Genomic DNA, 21,709 nt, shown 5'->3' with positions numbered 1-21,709 from the left:
ATATCGTGGATTCGGGTATTACATTCGACGTGACGAAACACTTTTACAGAGTCATTCATCTCATTCCAATGACCACTCATCCACCCAGTCAAATCAATATCCCTATGGACAACTTGGTGATAATTTATATCGATATCCACACGTTAGAAATCAATTTGATCAACTGGATACTCAGGGAGAAAATATTGATGATTTAGCTCCTCCCCGTCACTCCTCATGGTATTAGCTCTGGTAAGGTGTAATTTTTACGATATATTTTTTAATGTGCTAGTATTGTAAAATAATTTGTATTGAAGTATTAATTTTTAATGATTTTATATATTTTAATATAATGTAATTTATATATTTCTACAAAATTGATATAGGTCGTTTTTACGTGTTTTGTTGCATTAGTTTAGTGTATGTTTTCATCATTATTGTGTGTGTTTTATGCATATTATGTCATTTTAGTATTAGCATTTGCATTTGATCATAGCTCACTTCAATTCTAAAATTTACAGGTAAAATACGTAACAAGCCTTAATTGACTATATTATTTTAGTTGAACTTTTTTGTGAAAGTTTTGCTCGATCACAAATTTTACTAACATTTTGAATTAATTTTTTTTGTAAGTCCGCGCCGCGACCGTTCCGTGATGAAATATTGGAACTGGAACGGTGGTCGCCGCGACGAGTTCCGCGACAGTTCCGACGAACCATGATGATGAGAACGATTTATAAACGAAAGAATATACATGTCTTTTGATATTTAAAACTCACGATACGGCGATATCAAAGCGGAAACGGTGCGATGGTTGATCCCGGACGATTTGTAGCTCGATTTTCCTTGAGGAAGTGCACGAGAATTACTGAACTTTAAGAAGAGGATGGGGTGGCTGCTGATAACTTCTAAGAACTCTAAGTTTCTTAGAAAGACGATGAAAAGAAATGAAATGTGTGTGTGTGCATATGGCCGAGAGTGTGTGTGTGAAAACATGTTTGTGTGTGTGAGTTTGAGTGTTAACGTGTTTGTGTTTAATTAGGAGGAAGTTATTGCTCAATTAACTAATTAAAATGATAATTAAAAATTTAATCCACACTAACCTCAGCAAATCCCTTAATTAAAAAAAAAATATACACTTGCTAGACTTTAAAGGTTTTAAATTCCTAAAATCACCAAATAAATAAGTTTGGAATTTAAATGCTAAAAAAACTAAATAAATCATTTAAAATGCCCATTCTTAACTTAAAATAAAATATCACATTTTAAAATTGCCAAAATCATCGCCGGTCTCTTTTCCTCGATCCCGCATCGAATAATCGCCTGAAACATGAAAATCAAGAAAGCATTTAACGTGCATCACATAAACATAAATAATTTAAAATGATGCAATTAAATAGATCATGCATCGCTAAAAATAATTTTAAACTTAAATGAACAATTCGACAATTTAATAAATGCATTGGTTTTACGTGTACTGAATTTGGGCTCTACATTCTGAAAATGTAATAATAAACTACATTGAGCTCATGATGTTGTAAGTGAAACCTCAAATGATGAGTTTCATGTTCAGTGAAGTCTTCAAGATAATACTTCTCCGCAATAGTAAATTTTTGTCAATGTTGAAACATTTAGAATTATTTTTAGTGTTCAAACCAGAGCTAAGAATTAAAATTTCTACTGTCTCATAACTGAATCTACAGTTTAATTTTTCCAACTGAAAATCTATTGCAACAACAATATATATCATAATAAAACTGATGTTCAATTGTGATGATATTTTTTTGTCTGCATGATCGAGTATAATGCTTATAATGAGAATTCATCTCTGGTATCAATATACAATCTTGTGTAAAATGATTTGACATACGAAAGAAAAAAAATAGCAAACCATCATTTTCAATATCAGGATAAATATTTTAGTCATAGAGACCAAATCCATTGGTCTTATGATATCAAGAGATTTTTTTGCAAGGCACAACAAAACAAATTTGTTATCCCTATAAGTTTACACATCAAATTCAAAATAAAAATGAAATCAAAAGATTCATCACTATCAGGGAACCAACAGCTTCCCCCACTCATCAAATTAGAGGAACCATCAATGATAATGTTTTCAAGAACATTAATAGTTACATCATTCATAACTATCAAGCTGCCAATAGAACAAAATGGTAGCTCCAACGAGTGGTTAATGCTCGATGCAAAGTACCAATATGATTAGCTCTTCGCCCAATCTCACGTTTATCAGCAACAACAGAATGTGGAATATCTTTAACTTGAGCATATTGTAACTCGGCATTTATCTTGTAAAAAGATGTAACAAAATTAACAATAGTCATCAGATTTGACAAGAAAATCCATATCTATTTTTTCAGTCACTATAAATAATGCTAGATGGAGTAGATGAGCAAAGCAACACACATAATATACATAGAGGTAATCTTTAAGAAACAAAGCTTGCAATCCATTAAAAATATAGCATATATTATTAGCACCATCATACACTTGACCTTGCATATCTTGAATTTCTAGATCATATCTAGTGAAGGCATCACATGAACATGCACAATTTGGAAAAAACGCTTCTGCAAGAAACCATGAACATCAACAAATATCAAAATTATAGTTATTTATTCTTCATTAGATACATTATTCGCTTCATCCACCAAAATACAAAACTTTGAATCTCAAACTTCATCATGGATTTTATTTCTGACTATGTTAACGCAAGATTTCTTTTTGAACTTTCTAGTGAGGTATATTTTTCATTTATCGGAGCCTTATTTAAGATAATATCACCAAGACTAGTATTCTTTTTTTTTTAAATACCAATACTACTATTCTGTTTTCCAAAAAGTTGTAACATTTCAATGAAAATATTATGATTTTGGGAATATGAAAATTCATCAAGATCTCTCAATCCGCATGGCCAATGAACGCTTTCAATTGTTGTTGCAAGTCTTAATCGATTTTTTTGAACATGTTCAGAAGATTATTGATCTATAACTTTATCTATTTATCGAGTTACACTCATCAAATAAACAATAAATTTTGAAGATTTGTTATGCGCCGAGTTAGAACTTTTCATGTGAGACAAAAAGACACACTGAGCTCCATCATTAATGTGTTTCCAATTTCTAAAACCTTCATCTATAAATTCAGATTTTTGTGTTTCACTTAATTCAAAAAGATAGAACGGAAAAAAATATATTGCATCCTTCGAAGGAGAGTACTTTAACCACAGAAACTTTTTAAACCATATATATTGAAATCTACAATATTGCTTTCCTGATTCAGACCGTAGGTATTGTTAGGAATATTTCTTGTCAGATGTAGGGTTATATAAGAACAGTAGTGTAACGTTATGAACTTGTGTTATATTATAATTAAGTGTTGTATAAAATGTTAAAACATTTATGACAACATACAACAGAATATTAAAATTTATAACACAGATTAACTTTAAATAAATAGATGGACAAGATTAAATATGCACAAGTATAAATACTTGTGTGATGCCTCAGAGAAAAACTTAATCACTAGAAAACCAAATCGTTTACAAAAACCAATCACTAGTGATTATGATAGTTGAGAAAATAAATATCTTTCAGAAACAAATAACTAGAATAAACAGTCAAGAAAGCAAACAAAAATGTGATGCCAAACAGGAGAAAAAAAACAAACTTTAGCCAACTTCCACACTGATGTTGTCTGTAGATGTCTCCAACATTCAAGGCAACACGCGATATCTGCACACTTCAAAACTTCACGTCTTTTGAAGAATATTTTGCTCTGAAATTCCACAAAGCACGAGCGTGAGTGAATGATTGATCGATAGTGCGTTCGTCATTACTATCCTCGCTTCTCTTATTTATCACATTCCTCACACTAAAATCTATAAGATAAGGAAGGTAAAAATTTGATCAGAAATAAACTCTTGTTTTAAACATTGTTACCATATCATGATAATACTTGCTTACTTATCTCATTATGTAGAAAGGAAAAATATCATTAAATATTATCAAATCAACAAGGAAAGATAATATCAGAGAAATTATTTAAGAAAAGAAATTGTATCAATTAAATAAAAAAAAATTTCCCTTCAATTTCTCTTTTTTTTGTCTTTCTGGACAAAATCAAATCAAACTCAATATCTGAGTTAAACTTCAGTTAACTCCCTCTTAATAAGGTAGCACAGATGTTGTTAGTTGTGATGGCAACATGTGAGACAACATCTGCAGAATATCAGTTCATTAACAGAAAGTAGAATTTCATAAGGGAAAGCAAAACATTGATAACATAGGGGAACTAACAAACTAACTAAAAGAGCAAGACAATAAAATTGATCAAGGAAACAAAGAAAATCTATCAGAGCTGTTGGGGGCAAAATGATGTGAACATTTCATTATTCTTCAGTTCCTTCATCCGCATATTCATCACTAATTTTTCCACCGGCAGCATATTTGGTTCTTGAGCGTCCAGCTTGAGTTTGTTCTCCCCCTTTTTGTTTAGAATGAACACCTACTTCTAAAAATAGCCAGTAGTTTACAGCCATATTTTCATAATAGGCAAAGTCAGTCTGAGCCTGAGCAATCTTGGCCAGAGCATGATCAATTTGTGCTTTCACCTCTGGGACAGTGAGTAGTATAAAATCAGTGGCATGTGGAGGAGCATATATGCCTGGGAAGTATCAGGTGCTGCATGAGTGTAATGCCCAAGATTTTATATCGTGTTAAATTACGATTATTAATTTTGATCGGGACGATTATGAAAGGGCTAACCGAGACACGAAATGAGATCGCGTGTGAAAATTGATGTGCGAGGACAGTAGCATCGGCGCACATGCGCGACTATATGCACGCACATGCGTGAGAGGTCCAGAAAGGTTCACGCACATGCGCGACTTGGATTCGCGCACCTGCGCGAGGGTACCCGAGACTTGGAAAATTTGAGCAAAGGCCTCGTGCATATGCGCCAAGATGTGTCGCGCATATGCGTGAGCCACCGTGTAGACACGCGCCGAGACATTATGTCTCGCGCATATGTGCCGAGATAGGTCGCGCATATGCGCGAGACGTGCAGCACAAAGGCATGGGCCACGTTTTGGGAAACATGCACGGCTACAACTTCGGTACTGTGTTCCTATCAACGCAGGCTACAACTGGACGTAAGTTTTACTACGTTTTGACATGTTTTGAAATTATGATGTTGTTGGAATTGAATACACGTCATATATGTTGTTCTTGACATGTTAGACAGCGTAGAATCCAAGTCAGATTAAGAAACGAACTGAATATGGAATTGTTATGAATTTCAGAATGAAATTGACTAGAATTGATATCAGATTTGTACGGTGGTTGATTGTAAATTATTGGAATTAGTAGATACTGGTTTGGTATCACAGATATCGCAGGATTGTACTGTTGTACCGTCAGAATTTGATAAAATAGAGATGTCGTGATTTGTTAGAATATTGATACAGTATATTGATATTGTCATTGCCAGATTAAACAGTGACAGACTTTGAATCAAGACTTTGATTGTATCATAGTGACAGCATGAAAGGTATAAATAAATGTTGATTCGGGATTGCACAACTCGAGTTAGGTTTGACTTGAGTTTCCCAAAATCACATATTTTATTTTATTGCATTGATATTTGCAGATTATCAGATTGATATGTTCAGTCTATTGAATTATAGCAGAGCAAGTGTTTGAGTCCAGGGCAGATCAGCCTAGCTAGGGCAGAACCGCCGAGTCTTTGTCAGAACCGCGAAGACTCTAGACTTACGGTGTATCGATGAGCTTAGATGTAGATCGACGTCTATTGTAGACATTCGATACATCATACCAAAGTCTAAATTAGATCGGGATCCCTAGATTAGAAATGAGTCCTAGATTTTGGTACAGATTTTTATCTATTCATGTAGTCAGATTGGATACATGTTTTTATGATTGTTTATGCTTTTATATATGTTTTATATGATTGCATTAATACATTGTTTATACTGGGATATTTGTATCTCACCGGAGTTATCCGGCTGTTGTCTTGTCTGTATGTGTGCATGGCAACAAGTGGGACAGGTTCAGGGTCACAGAGGTGAAGAAAGATCGAGATTAGAGTGGTGATTCCGGACTTGCATATAAATAGGTTTTGATTACTTGATTGTAGTAGTTGAACCTAGTTTTGAATTAGATGCATGTTATACAGGATTTGTATTATTATACTGGTTTGTATAATAGAATGATTCCATTACCTTCCGCATTTTAAAAAAAAATAATTTAGACCCTGTTTATTCTAATTGATTAAATTAGTCCCAATGACGATTAAGAAATCAGTATCGATGGTTAGAACAGGACATCGATCGGAGTATCAGGTACGTGATAACATTTTGTATGTGAATAATCGTCTGGTGGTGCCAAATGTTTCAGATTTAAGACGACAGATATTGTCAGAAGCGCACAACAGTCGATTCAGCATTCATCCTGGTGGCAGGAAGATGTATAATGATTTGAAAATACAGTTCTGGTGGAAACAAATGAAGACTGACATCGCCGAATTTGTTTCCAAATGTCTGAATTGCCAGCAGGTAAAGGCAGAAAGAAAGAAACCAGGAGGATTATTACAGAGTTTGTCCATTCCTTAATGGAAATGAGATCATATTTCCATGGATTTTGTGACGCAGCTACCGCGTTCCTCCCGAGGTGGTGATGCGATTTGGGTCGTGATTGACAGATTGACCAAATCTGCATGTTTTATTTCGTACAAGATGACGTACAGATTTGACCAGATGGCAGAGATATATGTCAGAGAAGTGGTCAGATTACATGGAGTGCCGAAGTCAATTGTATCAGACCGTGATCCTCGACTTACTTCGCACTTCTGGCAGAGTTTGCAGCAGGCACTCGGTACGAAGTTACATCTGAATACTGCATATCATCCACAGACCGACGGACAGTCAGAGCGGACTATCTAGACACTGGAAGATATGCTGAGAGCAGTAGTACTTTATTTTAGCACTAATTGGCAAGATGCATTGCCGCTTTGTGAGTTTTCGTACAACAACAGCTATCAGACAAGTATTGAGATGACACCATTTGAAGCGTTGTACGGAAAGAAGTGTCGATCCCCTCTCTATTGGGATGATATCTCTGAAGTGCCTGAGATTGGACCTGACATGATCAGAGATATGACAGAAAAAGTGAAGCTAATTCGAAAGAAAATGAAGGCAGCACAAGACAGACAGGACAAATATGCCAATGTTCGACGTAGACCGTTGGTATTTGAGGTAGGAGACCGAGTATTCTTAAAGATTTCACCTTTCAGAGGAGTTGTCAGATTTGGCAAGAAAGGAAAACTGTCTCCACGATACATTGGGCCTTACGAGATTCTCGAGAAGATAGGAGATCGTGCCTATCGACTCGCTTTACCGCCTTCATTATCCGGGATACATGATGTCTTTCATGTATCGTTATTAAGGAAATACCTTCCGGATGCTTCACATGCTATTCAACCAGACGAGGCCGAACTGGATGAGACGTTGAGCTATGTAGAAAAACCGATTCAGATTATTGATCTTAAAGAAAAACAGCTCGGAACGAAGACTATTCCACTAGTAAAAGTTCAATGGACTCGTCATGGTACTGAAGAAGCAACCTGGGAAACTGAATCAGATATGAGACAAGAGTTCCCAGAATTATTTCGATAATGTAAATTTTCGTAGACAGTTTTGTATATATACCCTTATTGATACGATTAATGGCTTGTGATTTCTAGGACGAAATCGTATCTTAGGGGGGGAGAAATATAATGCCCAAGATTTTATATCGTGTTAAATTATGATTATTAATTTTAATCGGGACGATTATAAAAGGGGTAACCGAGACACGAAATGAGATCGCGTGTGAAAATTGATGTGCGAGGACAGTAGCATCGGCGCACATGCGCGACTATATGCGCGCACATGCGCGAGAGGTCCAGAAAGGTTCGCGCACATGCGCGACTTGGATTCGCGCACATGCGCGAGGGTACCCGAGACTTGGCAAATTTGAGCAAAGGCCTCGCACATATGCGTCAAGATGTGTCGCGCATATGCGCGAGCCACCGTGTAGACACGCGCTGATACATTATGTCTCGCGCATATGCGCCGAGATAGGTCGCGCATATGCGCGAGATGTGAAGCACAAAGGCATGGGCCACGTTTTGGGAAACATGCACGGTATATATATATATATATATATATATATATATATATATATATATATATATATATATATATATATGAGGAAAAAGAAGAAATCGAGACCCCTTTTCCAATTTGATTTTAGAATTCGATTCGTGAGAAATCCGTCCGTTAGATTTCAAATCCGACTTCGGTACTGTGTTACTATCAATGCAGGCTACAACTGGACGTAAGTTTTACTACGTTTTGACATGTTTTGAAATTATGATGTTGTTGGAATTGAATACACGTCATATATGTTGTTCTTGACATGTTAGACAGCGTAGAATCGAAGTCAGATTAAGAAACGGACTGAATATGGAATTGTTATGAATTTCATAATGAAATTGACTAGAATTGATATCAGATTTGTAATGTGGTTGATTGTAAATTATTGGAATTAGTAGATACTGGTTTGGTATCACAGATATCGCAGGATTATACTGTTGTACCATCAGAATTTGATAAAACAAAGATGTCATGATTTGATTAGAATATTGATACAGTATATTGATATTGTCATTGCCAGATTAAACAGTGACAGACTTTGAATCAAGACTTTGATTGTATCAGAGTGATAGCAAGAAAAGTATAAATAAATGTTGATTCGGGATTGCACAACTCGAGTTAGGTTTGACTTGAGTTTCCCAAAATCACATACTTTATTTTATTGCATGGATATTTGCAGATTATCAGATTGATATGTTTATTCTATTGAATTATAGCAGAGCAAGAGTTTGAGTCTAGGGTAGATCAGCCTAGCTAGGGCAGAACCGCCGAGTCTTTGTCAGAACCGCGAAGACTCTAGACTTACGATGTATCGATGAGCTTAGATGTAGATCGACGTCTATTGTAGACATTCGATACAGTATACCAAAGTCTAAATTAGATCGGGATCCCTAGATTAGAAATGAGTCCTAGATTTTGGTACAGATTTTTATCGATTCATGTAGTCAGATTGGATACATGTTTTTATGATTGTTTATGCTTTTATATATGTTTTATATGATTGCATTAATACATTGTTTATACTGGGATATTTGTATCTCACCGGAGTTATCCGGCTGTTGTCTTGTCTGTATGTGTGCATGGCAACAGGTGGGACAGGTTCAGGGTCACAGAGGTGAAGAAAGATCGAGATTAGAGTGGTGATTCCGGACTTGGACATAAATAGGTTTTGATTACTTGATTGTAGTAGTTGAACCTAGTTTTGAATTAGATGCATGTTATACAGGATTTGTATTATTATACTGGTTTGTATAATAGAATGATTCCATTACCTTCCGCATTTTAAAAAAAAATTAGACCCTGTTTATTTTAATTGATTAAATTAGTCCGAATGACGATTAAGAAGATGATTAGCGTCCGGGTCCCCACAATGAGCATTGTGAGAGTCGGACCAAGGAAGATCAACCTTCATATTTCCCTTGAAAAAGGCAGGGACAATCTTCAGTTTGATATATTTATTTCTTTCCAGCATGTTTTGATATTTTTGTGTGGTAGAAATCAATATATGCTTGATAATATATGTTGTTGAGATGATGGGGCACATATATTTGACACTGGATCGAAAAACGAATATGATATGTGATTTTGTTCATTTTCCAGCATGTCTTGAGTTTGGAATATTTAGATTTCAGCATTAGTTGAATAGGATTATGCATAGTTGCAAGATTATCATGTGTCGTAATTAGGATTATGAGCTACTGTTATTGATTATTGGTGTTTGAGTTGACCGGTATCACGAGATTACGCCGTTATGCCGTTGAGATGTACCGAGATTGAATATTGATCCGTATGTATATTTCCTTAAGTTAGAGCTTGATATGGTACATTTTATACTTGTCATTTCAGATTTGTACTGATAGATTGGATATCGAGATTTCAAGCCTTCGACTTGTTCAAACCGAGACTACGACAAGAAAAGTATAATTCAATGTTGATTCGGGAAGACACAACTCGAATTAGATCCAATTTGAGTTTCCCAAAATCACATACTAGATTGTTTATAATTTGATATGGTTATGCCTTTTCTATGGAGTTATAGCAATGCACATGAGATAGTTGAGTCGTTGGCAGATATGCCAAGATACCGGATGTTCGGTGGTGTCGATGTACGTAGGAGAAAATCGAATCTTATCGTAGATATTTGATACAGAGAGGGCCGAAGTCCGGGAATAATACGTACCGCCACCCCAATTGGGAGAGTAGGCGGGAGATTGTTATGTCTTATTCACATCGAGATCCCTAGACTTAGATATGAGTTGAGTCAAAGAATAAATTCAAAGAGTTTTATCTGTATTCACTAATGTGTCATAAATACTGATTCATGTGTTATGATTTTGTATTTAATTGCATGACATGCATGTATACATGTTTTATACTGGGATTTGTTCTCACCGGAGTATCCGATTGTTGTTGTGTCTGTATGTGTGCATGACAACTGGTGGGACAGGATCAGGGTCAAGGAGAGCGTGACTGAGACTGGATAGCGTGGTGATTTCGGGCGTAGAAGAGGAACTAGTGGTTTTACATTTGATATGTAGCTGTTTTTTTAAAAACGCTAGTTTGTATGACTGTAATGGAATAAGACATGTACTTACTTTTGAGGAAATAAAATAGACATATAATTTGTGTATGATTTATATACAATAGTTATAATGTTTAAAAGAAAAATTTTTTGACCCATTTTCTAGCAAAGATCCACTTAATCCCAAATATAGTTGAGTTAGAGCCCGGGTCCCCACAACAGGTGGTATCAGAGCAGTAGGTTCTGTAGACTGGAATAGAAGCGAATGAGCGGGGTAGATCGAGTCGTCTTCCTTGCTTTGATGATGCTAGCATGTTATTAATTTTATATTGATTTACATATGTTCTATATGAAAGCATTTTTCTTGCGGTAATACATGTTTACCTGCTTATCCGGTTGATTGCGACATGTATTAAGAATAAAATGAATCAGACCTGATTCTGGATCAGAGGAGGACTGAGACAGATTGTATAGATTGTGTACTAATCCGTTTGATAATCAGATAAGCCTCCTCGAAGAGCAGCAATGCTTGTGCGTCCGGTACCAGAACAGGCAGTACTTCTAATGATCCGATGGATGTTACTGCAACACCGATGGAGATGCTACTGAAACGATTTCAATCCTTCAAACCGCCGACATTGAAAGGTACTGAGAGCGCTATTTATTGCGAGAGCTGGTTATATGACATCGAGATGTTATTTTAGTCCCTTGACTATACCGATGAGCGTCGAGTGAAGTTAATTGGCCATCAACTGCATGAAGTCGCAAAGAATTGGTGGTTTACCACAAAGAGAGCGTTGGAGCATAGTGGCACAGAGATCACTTGGAAGGTCTTTAAAGCAGAGTTCTATCAACGTTTCTTCCCTGTGTCCTACAAAAAGGATAAAGGTGCCGAGTTCGCCAATCTAAGACAGGGACAGCTGAACATCGAAGACTATGTGGCAAAGTTTTCGACATTGCTCTGATTTGCTCCTCACGTTGCAGAGAATGACGAGGCCGTTGCAAATCAGTTTATCAATGGCTTGAATCCTGATATTTTTACCTTGATGAATACCGGCAGACCGAACAACTTTGCAGATGCCTTGAACCGAGCCAAGGGAGCGGAAGCGGGCCTGATTAAGCAACGAGGACTTTCATATGCTGCTCCGATTCCAAGACCACCACAGCCCTCTTTTCAACCACCTCCCAGATTCGAGAGTGGTGGTAGTAGCAGTGGCAAGAAAGATCAACTGAAAGCCCGAGGGAAACAGTTCAAGAAATCGGGTAGCAGTTCATCAAGCTCCAGTGGGTCTCGACAGAGGGGTCCTGGCCAGAGTTCAAATTTTACGGGGGTGTATTGCAGTAATTGTGGAGGCATAAATCCTACAGATCAATGTCAGGGAGTGGTTGGGCGATGCAATATCTGTAGACAACAGGGACATTTCGCCAGAGTGTCCACAGAGAGGGTCACAGCGATCTCAGGGTGAAGGATCATCTGCATCAGTACCTCAACCTGAGAGGCAAGCATCATCTGTCAATTTCTTCCAGGCGCCACCTGCACAGTCAGTCGAGGCTAGGAGGGAGCCAGACTGTGAGCCAACCTCCTAGACAGCAGGCTCGAGTATTTGCACTAACAGAAGAACAGGCCCAAGATGCACCAGATGATGTGATCGCAGGTAACTGTTTTCTTTGCGGTTATCCTGCTTGTGTATAGATACGGGTGCATCTCATACATTCATTTCTGAGCACTTTGCATTGATGCATTCTTTGCCTGTTGAATCATTATCTGCTGTAGTATCTATTTCTTCTCCTTTGGGGAGTGGTTTGATATCAGTGACATCGGTTAGACATTGCAGGCTACAGTTTGAGGGTAATGAGATTGAGTTAGACTGTGTTGTGCTTGGGTTGTCTGATTTTGACTGTATTGTCAGTATCGATATGTTAACCAAGTACAGAACCACTGTAGATTGTTTTCAGAAAATTGTCAGATTCAAACCAGAAATGGCTGATGAGTGGAAATTCTATGGTAAGGGTTCCAGAGCTCGGATTCCCTTGATATCTATGTTGTCTATGAGTCGATTGTTGCAGAAAGGAGCAGAGTGGTTCCTTGTATATTCAATAGATCTACTGAAATCGAGCCCATCGTTGGCAGATCTGCCAGTAGTGCGTGAATTTGCTGATGTATTCCCCGATGAAATTCCAGGGTTACCTCCAACCCGAGAGGTAGATTTCAGGATTGACCTCATACTAGGTACCATTCCTATATCCAGAGCTCCCTATAGAATGGCACCCATTGAGCTGAAAGAATTGAAAGAACAGCTCGAAGAATTACTGGCCAAGGGTTACATCAGATCGAGTGTATCTCCTTGGGGTGCTCCAGTACTGTTTGTCCGGAAGAAAGATGGTTCGATGAGACTTTGCATCGATTATCGACAACTGAATAAGGCAACGGTAAAGAACAAATACCCATTGCCTCGTATCGACGATTTATTTGATCAGTTGCAGGGTTCTTCTGTATTTCCAAGATCGATCTGAGATCTAGATATCACCAGCTGAGGGTCAGAGATTCTGATATACCGAAGACAACGTTTAGAACCAGGTATGGACATTATGAATTTATTGTCATGCCATTTGGTTTAACGAATGCTCCAGCTGTATTTATGGGCCTGATGAACCGTATCTTCAAGAAGTACCTTGAAAATTTTGTGATTATATTCATTGATGACATTCTGATATATTCAAAGAATAGGATTGATCATGTTAATCATTTGAGGACTCTGTGGAAAACTTTGAGAGCAGAAAAATTGTACGCCAAACTGTTGAAGTGTGAGTTCTGGCTGAAGCAAGTTGTGTTTCTGGGGCATATCGTATCGGGAGAGGGTATTGCTGTTGACTCTAGAAAAGTTGAGGGTGTGATCAGTTGGCCTAGACCGATATCAGTGCCAGAGATACGCAGTTTCATGGGTCTGGCAGGCTATTACCGGCGATTTATCAAAGATTTTTCCAGTATCGCAAAGCCAATTATGCAGCTAACTCAGAAGAATGCTCCATTTATTTGGTCAGAGGCTTGTGAGTCCAGTTTACTGGAGTTGAAGAAAAGGTTAACCAGTGCTCCAGTGTTGACTATCCCTTCGGTACTGGTGATTTCGTTGTATACTATGATGCATCTCAGAGAGGGCTAGGATGTGTTCTGATGCAGCGAGGACATGTAATTGCATATGCCTCTAGACAGTTGAAGCCACACGAGACTCGTTACCCAATTCATGATCTTGAATTGGAGGCCATTGTATTCGCACTAAAGATTTGGCGACACTATGTTTATGGCGAGAAATTTTAAATCTATTCTGATCATAAGAGCTTGAAATACCAGTTTTCGCAGTCAGAGTTGAATATGAGACAACGTAGATGGCTCGATTTATTGAAGGATTTCGATTGTGAAATCAAGTACTATCCTGGGAAGTCTAATGGAGCAGCAGATGCCTTGAGTCGAAAGGTATGTGCTCTATCCTTATCGACGATAGGAGTTTCGAATTTGATTGAAGATTGTTGTTCGTCTGGATTAGCATTTGACACAGATAGTAGACCATTGCGACTTGCTACGATTCAAATAGAACCGGAATTGATTGTTCGCATTAAAGAAGCACAGAAAAATGATTCGAATGTTCAGAATTCGGTTGAGATGGGTAGATCATGACATCATTCAGATTATCAAGTACATGATTATGTTTTGTATGTGAATAACCGTCTTGTAGTGCCAGATATCTCAGATGTAAAACAACAGATATTGTCAGAAGCGCACTGTAGTCGTTTCAGTGTTCATCCTGGTGGCAGAAAGATGTACAATGATCTGAAGAAACAGTTTTGGTGGAAAAAGATGAAATCAGACATTGCAGAGTTTGTGTCTAAGTGTTTGAATTGCCAACAGGTGAAGGCCGAGAGGAAGAAACCGGAAGGTTTACTTCAGAGTTTATCTATTTCCGAATGGAAATGGGATCACATTTCCATGGATTTTTTTACGAAGTTACCACGATCATCCCGGGGATGTGATGCGATTTGGGTCGTGATTGACAGATTGATCAAATCAGCATGCTTTATTCCGTACATAATGACGTACCGACATGATCAGATGGAAGAGATATACGTCAGAGAGGTGGTCAGATTGCATGGTGTGCCGAAATCTATCGTATCAGATCGTGATCCCCGATTCACTTCACATTTCTGGCACAGTTTACAGCAGGCTTTAGGTACGACATTGCACCTGAGTACTGCATATCATCCTCAGACCGATGGAAAGTCAAAGCGGACTATCCAGACACCGGAGGATATGCTGAGAGTTGTAGTGCTAGATTTTGGCACTAGTTGGCAAGATTCACTACCACTTTGTGAATTCTCGTACAACAACAGCTATCAAACAAGCATCAAGATGGAACCGTTTGAAGCATTAAATGGCAAGAAGTGCAGATCTCCTCTGTATTGGGATGATATATCTGAAATACCAGAACTTGGGCCTCATATGATCCGAGAAATGACTGAGAAAGTGAAACTAATTAAGACAAGAATGAAGACAGCTCAGGATAGACAAGCCAAGTATGATGTTAGACGTAGACCGTTAGTGTTTGAACGAGGAGAAGGAGTATTTTTGAAGATTTCTCCTTTCAGAGGTATTGTCAGATTTGGTAAACGTGGGAAACTGTCTCCTAGATACATCGGTCCATATGAGATTCTGGAGAAGATAGGTGATCGTGCCTATCGACTTGCTATTCCGCCTTCTCTATCCGGAATATATGATGTTTTTCATGTATCAATGTTGCGGAAATATATTCCTGATGATTCGCATATTATTCATCCAGATGAGGCAGAACTAGACAACACTTTGAGTTATATTGAAAAACCGATTCAGATTCTTGATCGGAAGGACAAACAACTCAGGACGAAGACTATTCCGTTGGTGAAGATTCAGTGGAGTCGTCATGGCATTGAAGAAGCTACCTGGGAGACAGAGTCAGATATGAGACAAAGATTCCCAGAGTTATCTCACTGATGTAAGTCTTCAATATAGCCTTTTCTGTTATACCTTCTTATTGATATGATTTAATTGCCTGTGATTTCGAGGACGAAATCATATCTTAGGGGGGGAGAAATGTAAGGCCCAAGAATGTGATTATTGTAATCTGAAATGAATTGTGGATAATTGATGCACTTATAGACAGAACGGGTCAGACCGGGAAAGCCGGAAAGAAAATAAAAATTATGTGCGAGGATAAGACATCGCGCATATGCGCGACCCCGTCGGGCGCATATGCGCGAGGCAGGCAGAGCACCTCGCGCATATGCGTGACATGAATCCGCGCATGTGCGCGAGGGTACCCGAGAGTTGTGAAGAATGGACAAAGGCCTCGCGCATATGCGCCAAGTAAGGGCGCGCATATGTGCGAGTCACCGTGATGCTAAACGCCGAGACATTATGTCTCGCGCATCTGCGCGAGACGTGTTTAGCAAAGGATGAGCCACTTGCCCCTTGCATGCATTGATATATAAAGAATTGAATCCTCATTTCCTTCATTCAGACTTCCAGGAGACAGAACCGAGGGCCTTAGAATCTCTCAAGTTTCATCATAGCTTAGATTTTGAATTGTGAAAGATCTAGCCGTCCGATTATCGATCCGAGTTGAGATTCTCACTCCTCTCGACAAGAGCTTCGAAAGGGTATATATATTTATTTCTTTCCAGCATGTTTTGATATTTATGTGTGGGAGAAATCAATATATGCTTGATAATATATGTTGTTGAGATGATGGGGCACATATATTTGACACCGGATCGAAGAACGGATATGATATGTGATTTTGTACATTTTCCAGCATGTCTTGAGTTTGGAATATGCAGATTCAGCATTAGTTGAATAGGATTATGCAGAGTTGCAAGATTATCATGTGTCGTAAGGAGGATTATGAGCTACTGTTATTGATTATTGATGTTTGAGTTGACCGGTATCACGAGATTACTCCGTTATGCCGTTGAGATGTCCCGAGATTGAATATTGATCCGTATGTATATTTCCTTAAGTTAGAGCTTGATATGGTACATTTTATACTTGTCATTTCAGATTTGTACTGACAGATTGGATATCGAGATTTCAAGACTTTGACTTGTTCAAACCGAGACTATGAGAAGAAAGTTATAATTCAATGTTGATTCGGGAAGACACAACTCGAATTAGATCCAATTTGAGTTTCCAAAAATCACATACTAGATTGTTTATAATTTGATATAGTTATGCCTTGTCTATGGAGTTATAGCAATGCACATGAGATAGTTGAGTCGTTGGCAGATATGCCAAGATACCGGATGTTCGGTGGTGTCGATGTACGTAGGATAAAATCGACTTCTATTGTAGATATTCGATACAGAGACGGCCGAAGTCCGGGAATAAGACGTACTGCCACCCCGATTGGGAGAGTAGGTGGGAGATTGTTACGTCTTATTCACACCGGGATCCCTAGACTTAGATATGAGTTGAGTCAAAGAATAAGAGTCGAAGAGTTTTATCTGTATTCACTAATGTGTCATAAATACTGATTCATGTGTTATGATTTTGTATTTAATTGCATGACATGCATGTATACATGTTTTATACTGGGATTTGTTCTCACCGGAGTATCCGGCTGTTGTTGTGTCTGTATGTGTGCATGACAACAGGTGGGACAGGATCAGGGTCAAGAAGAGCGTGACTGAGACTGGATAGCGTGGTGATTTCGGGCGTAGAAGAGGAACTAGTGGTTTTACATTTAATCTGTAGCTGTTTTTTTTTAAACGCTAGTTTGTATGACTGTAATGGAATAAGACATGTACTTACTTTTGAGGAAATAAAATAGAGATATCATTTGTGTATGATCTATATACAATAGTTATAATGTTTAAAATAAAAATTTTCTGGCCCATTTTCTAGCAAAGATCCACTTAATCCCAAAGATAGTTGAGTTAGAGCCCGGGTCCCCACATATGAGGTGGAACCGGGTTCCAAACATCATTTCGAATAAATTTTTCAAGTTCATCATGCATTGCGTTAATCCAAAATTCATATTTTAAAGCTTCACCAACATTTTTGGGTTCAAATTGAGATGCAAAACATGAAAATCTGACCTGTGATACATGGTGCTCATGCACACCAGTCCAACCATCTTCTGGTAATCGAATTTCTCTCTCTTTCCGGTTTGGACTTCTCCATGCACACTTCCAATTATTTGAGATGATGGATGATTTTTCTGGATTTTAGTTGGAATGTTTTGTCCATCATCTACTACATCATCATCACTTTGTTGTTCATCCTCAGGTTCAATGACTTCAGTGTCTCGTGTTGTGTTAGGTGTTGCAACATCTGGAGCAACATCCATATTTTCCAGTGAGGTAGAAATTTCCAGCAAATCATATACATCATCCTCGACAGTTTTCTTTTCAGATATGCATGATCATTAAAAACAACATTAATAAATTCCATAATAGTCCTAGTTCTAAGATTAAACATTCGATAAGCACGACTATTAGTGACATATCCGAATAATAAACACTTGTCACTTTTTGAATCAAATTTTGCAAGTTGATCCCTGTCATTCAAAACATAGCACACAAAACCAAAAATATGAAAATATTTAAGGTTAGGCTTCTTTCCTATAATTATCTCATACGATGTCATAGTCGAACCACTTCTCAAATACACCTTTAATCAAAAACATCACAATTATGTTTATCAAATTTGACATGTAAATTATTATCGCATAATTGGCTTATACTTATCAAATTTGAATTTAATCCTTCAACATGAAGCACATTGTGAAGTTTTCGTAGTCCTTCGACATTCAATGTTCTTTTTCCAACAATCCTTCCTTTAGCTCCTCCTCCATAGGTTACTCTACCACCTTTTTCATCAACATAATCAGTGAGATATTCTCGTGATCCTATCATATGGCCTGAGCTTCCACTATCAAAATCCCAATAATCTGCAGTGTTAGTTTAGGAGGTTTAGACAACATTACAGTGAGTTTATACCTTTTGTACCCAAATTTCTCTTACTGTAGGTCGATTGTTAGAGGTGTTGCGGAAAGTGTTGGACAATATTCAGGGCAACATCTGGCTCGACTGTTGGTTCATGCAGTCATTCCTGAGTTTAAGGCAGTAGGGCCTGATGTGTCCAGGCTTAAAACAGTAACGACATACATACCTATGTTTTCTTTTCTTAGGAACAGGTGCGGCAGGTTGTCTTTTTTGAGGCATGCTTTTCATCGATGTAGATTGTGACTATGAGGACGTATCAGCTTTTCCTTTCACAAAGACCGTTGATTTTGAAACCTATTTCATACACACTGTCTTTGAAACCTAAGTCTTTGCTGGTAGACTGGGAAATTTAGACGGTTGTGCATCCTTCTTCTTATCTCTGATTCTCTTAAAATAATCCCCGAATTTCGTCGTGATATAGGCGATGGATTCCTCACAAAGGTCTGAATCATTAACTTCTTGGGATATTTGAAGGAGTTCATTGTAGGAGTCATTCGAGACTTGGAATGCAATAGTCTGTCCCTTGTTTTTTTTCTGCATGTCCATGTTTAATTCGAAGGTGCGAAGTGAACTAATCAACTCTTCCAGTGCCATTAGAGTTGTATCCTTTGCTTCATCAATTGCACAGATTTTTATGTGAAACCTCTCGGGCAGGGATCAGAGAACTTTGCTGACCAGCCTTTCATTCGAGGTGGGATCACCTAGACTGAATGCATCATTCACAATTTCTCTGAGACGTCGATCGTAGTCTGTTATAGTTTTGATTTCTTCCATTCACAAATTCTCGAACCTTGAGGTGAGCATTCTCAACTTCGTCCTCTTCACACTTTCCGAGCCTTCACAATTTCTTTGAAGGTTTCCCATGCATCCTTGGCAGAAGGCAGTTCGTAATCAAGCTGAACATGTTCATGTCAACTGAAGAGAAGATCGCATTCAGTGCTTTTGAGTTGTAGCTCGAAACCTGCACTTCATCAGTAGTCCAATCACTTTCTGGTTTTATCAGGCTGTCACCATCTTCTTCTACCCTCTTTGGTGGAGTCCATCCATTGATGACACGCTGTTATGCTCGTTCATGTATGGATTTTATGTATTACCTGATTTTGACCTTCCATAGGCTGTAGTTGGTTCCATCTAGGATTGGTGGCCAAAGTGCCGCGTTTGCAAGGGATGTATCCATTTGTTAGGAATATTGCTTGTCAGATGTAAGGTTATATATCAAAAACAAAAACCAGAATAACCACTTAGTATGTCAATAGGAGGCTCTGATACCACTTGTTAGGAATATTGTTTATCAGATGTAAGGTTATATAAGAACAGTAGTGTAGCATTATGAATTTGTGTTATATCAGAATTAAGTGTTGTGTCAAATGTTACAACATTTATGAAAACATGCAGCGGAATATTAAAATTATAACACATATTAACTTTAAATAAATAGATGGACAAGATTAAATATGCACAAGTATTTGATGCCTCAGAGAAAAACTTAATCACTATAAAACCAAATCGTTTACAAAAACCAATCACTAGTGATTACGACTAAAATCAATTTCCTCAACACGTTGAGAAAATAAATAGCTTTCTAAAAAAAATAACTAGAATAAACATAGTCAAGAAAGCAAACAAAAACATGATGCCAAACAGGAGAAACAAAAAACGATCTTCATCCAACTTCGACACTGATGTTGTCTGTAGATGTCTCCAACATTCAAGGAAACACGCGGTATATGCACACTTTAAAAATTCACCCCTCTTGAAGAATGTTTTCCTCTGAAATTCCACAAAGCACGAGCGTGAGTGTATGATTTATCGACATCACGTTTGTCATTACTATCCTCGCTTCTCTTATTTATCTTATTCCTCGCCCTGAAATCTATAAGATAAGGAAGGTAACAATTTGATCAGAAAATAAACTCTTCTTTTAAACCATGTTACCATATCATGATAATACTTGCATACTTATCTCATTCTCTAGAGAGGAAAAATCTCATTAAATATTATCAAATCAACAAGGAAAGATAATATAGAGAAATTATTTAAGATAAGAAATTATAACAATTAATTAAATAAAATATTTTTCCCTTAAGGTATTTCGGAAATTTAGATTGATATGACCTCATTTGATATAAGCTTGTCTAATTTCATCACGATGATTAACATGATACCACCACATCAAAATATGCAATCCATGATCCGTCAATGGAAGTTTCATCAAACTCAAATCTTTGAGATTTAGGAGGATTCATGCTCCTCGTTAGGAATGGATGCACGAGTCTCGGTCCTCTCGGATAATGAAAGATTATCAATTTTTGGCTTAAAAATGATAAATTATTGTTTCTTCTTTTTCTGTCTCTATTTCACCTTAAAATAACTATATATAAACAGAAATATTAAATTGAGATTAGAAAAAAATAACATAAAGTGCATAGATAAATTTAACATGAATAATGTGAAAAAGTTCGATAAATGAATCCATCAATAACATCCTCGTTCATTCATTGAACAAACGACTCTTGAAAGGGAAATTTGCAGCTCAAAACTTAATGCTAAACGACAAACATTTCCCCTCATTTGTGTAGAAAATTACCTGAAGAATCTTGTTGTGAAGTTCTGAAACGTCTGCCCTTTTTATTGCTTTAAAAGTACTAGATTTTTTTTTTATAAACACTCAATTTTTCGGCCATGTACCTTTACCTCATGAAAATATTTTAATAAAATATTTTACCCCTTTGAAATAAAACATCATCCATCTAACATTTTTAAAATTAAGTGCGCTAGCCATAAAATGAAATCGTCAACTGTTTTACCAACCAAAAAGCAATAAGTTTGAAAAATATAGCCCATACTGAACCTCTAAAAAATCTTTCATAAAGCATAAATAAATAGTGTTAAAATCTTTAACATAAATCATGAATCATAAATCATAATTGCGGAAAAAGTAGAAG

This window comes from Primulina eburnea, chromosome 9 (genome assembly GCF_022965805.1).
Source record: "Primulina eburnea isolate SZY01 chromosome 9, ASM2296580v1, whole genome shotgun sequence".
NCBI lineage: Eukaryota > Viridiplantae > Streptophyta > Magnoliopsida > Lamiales > Gesneriaceae > Primulina > Primulina eburnea.
The sequence above is the reverse complement of the archived record's forward strand: the minus strand, read 5'-3'. Positions refer to the sequence as shown.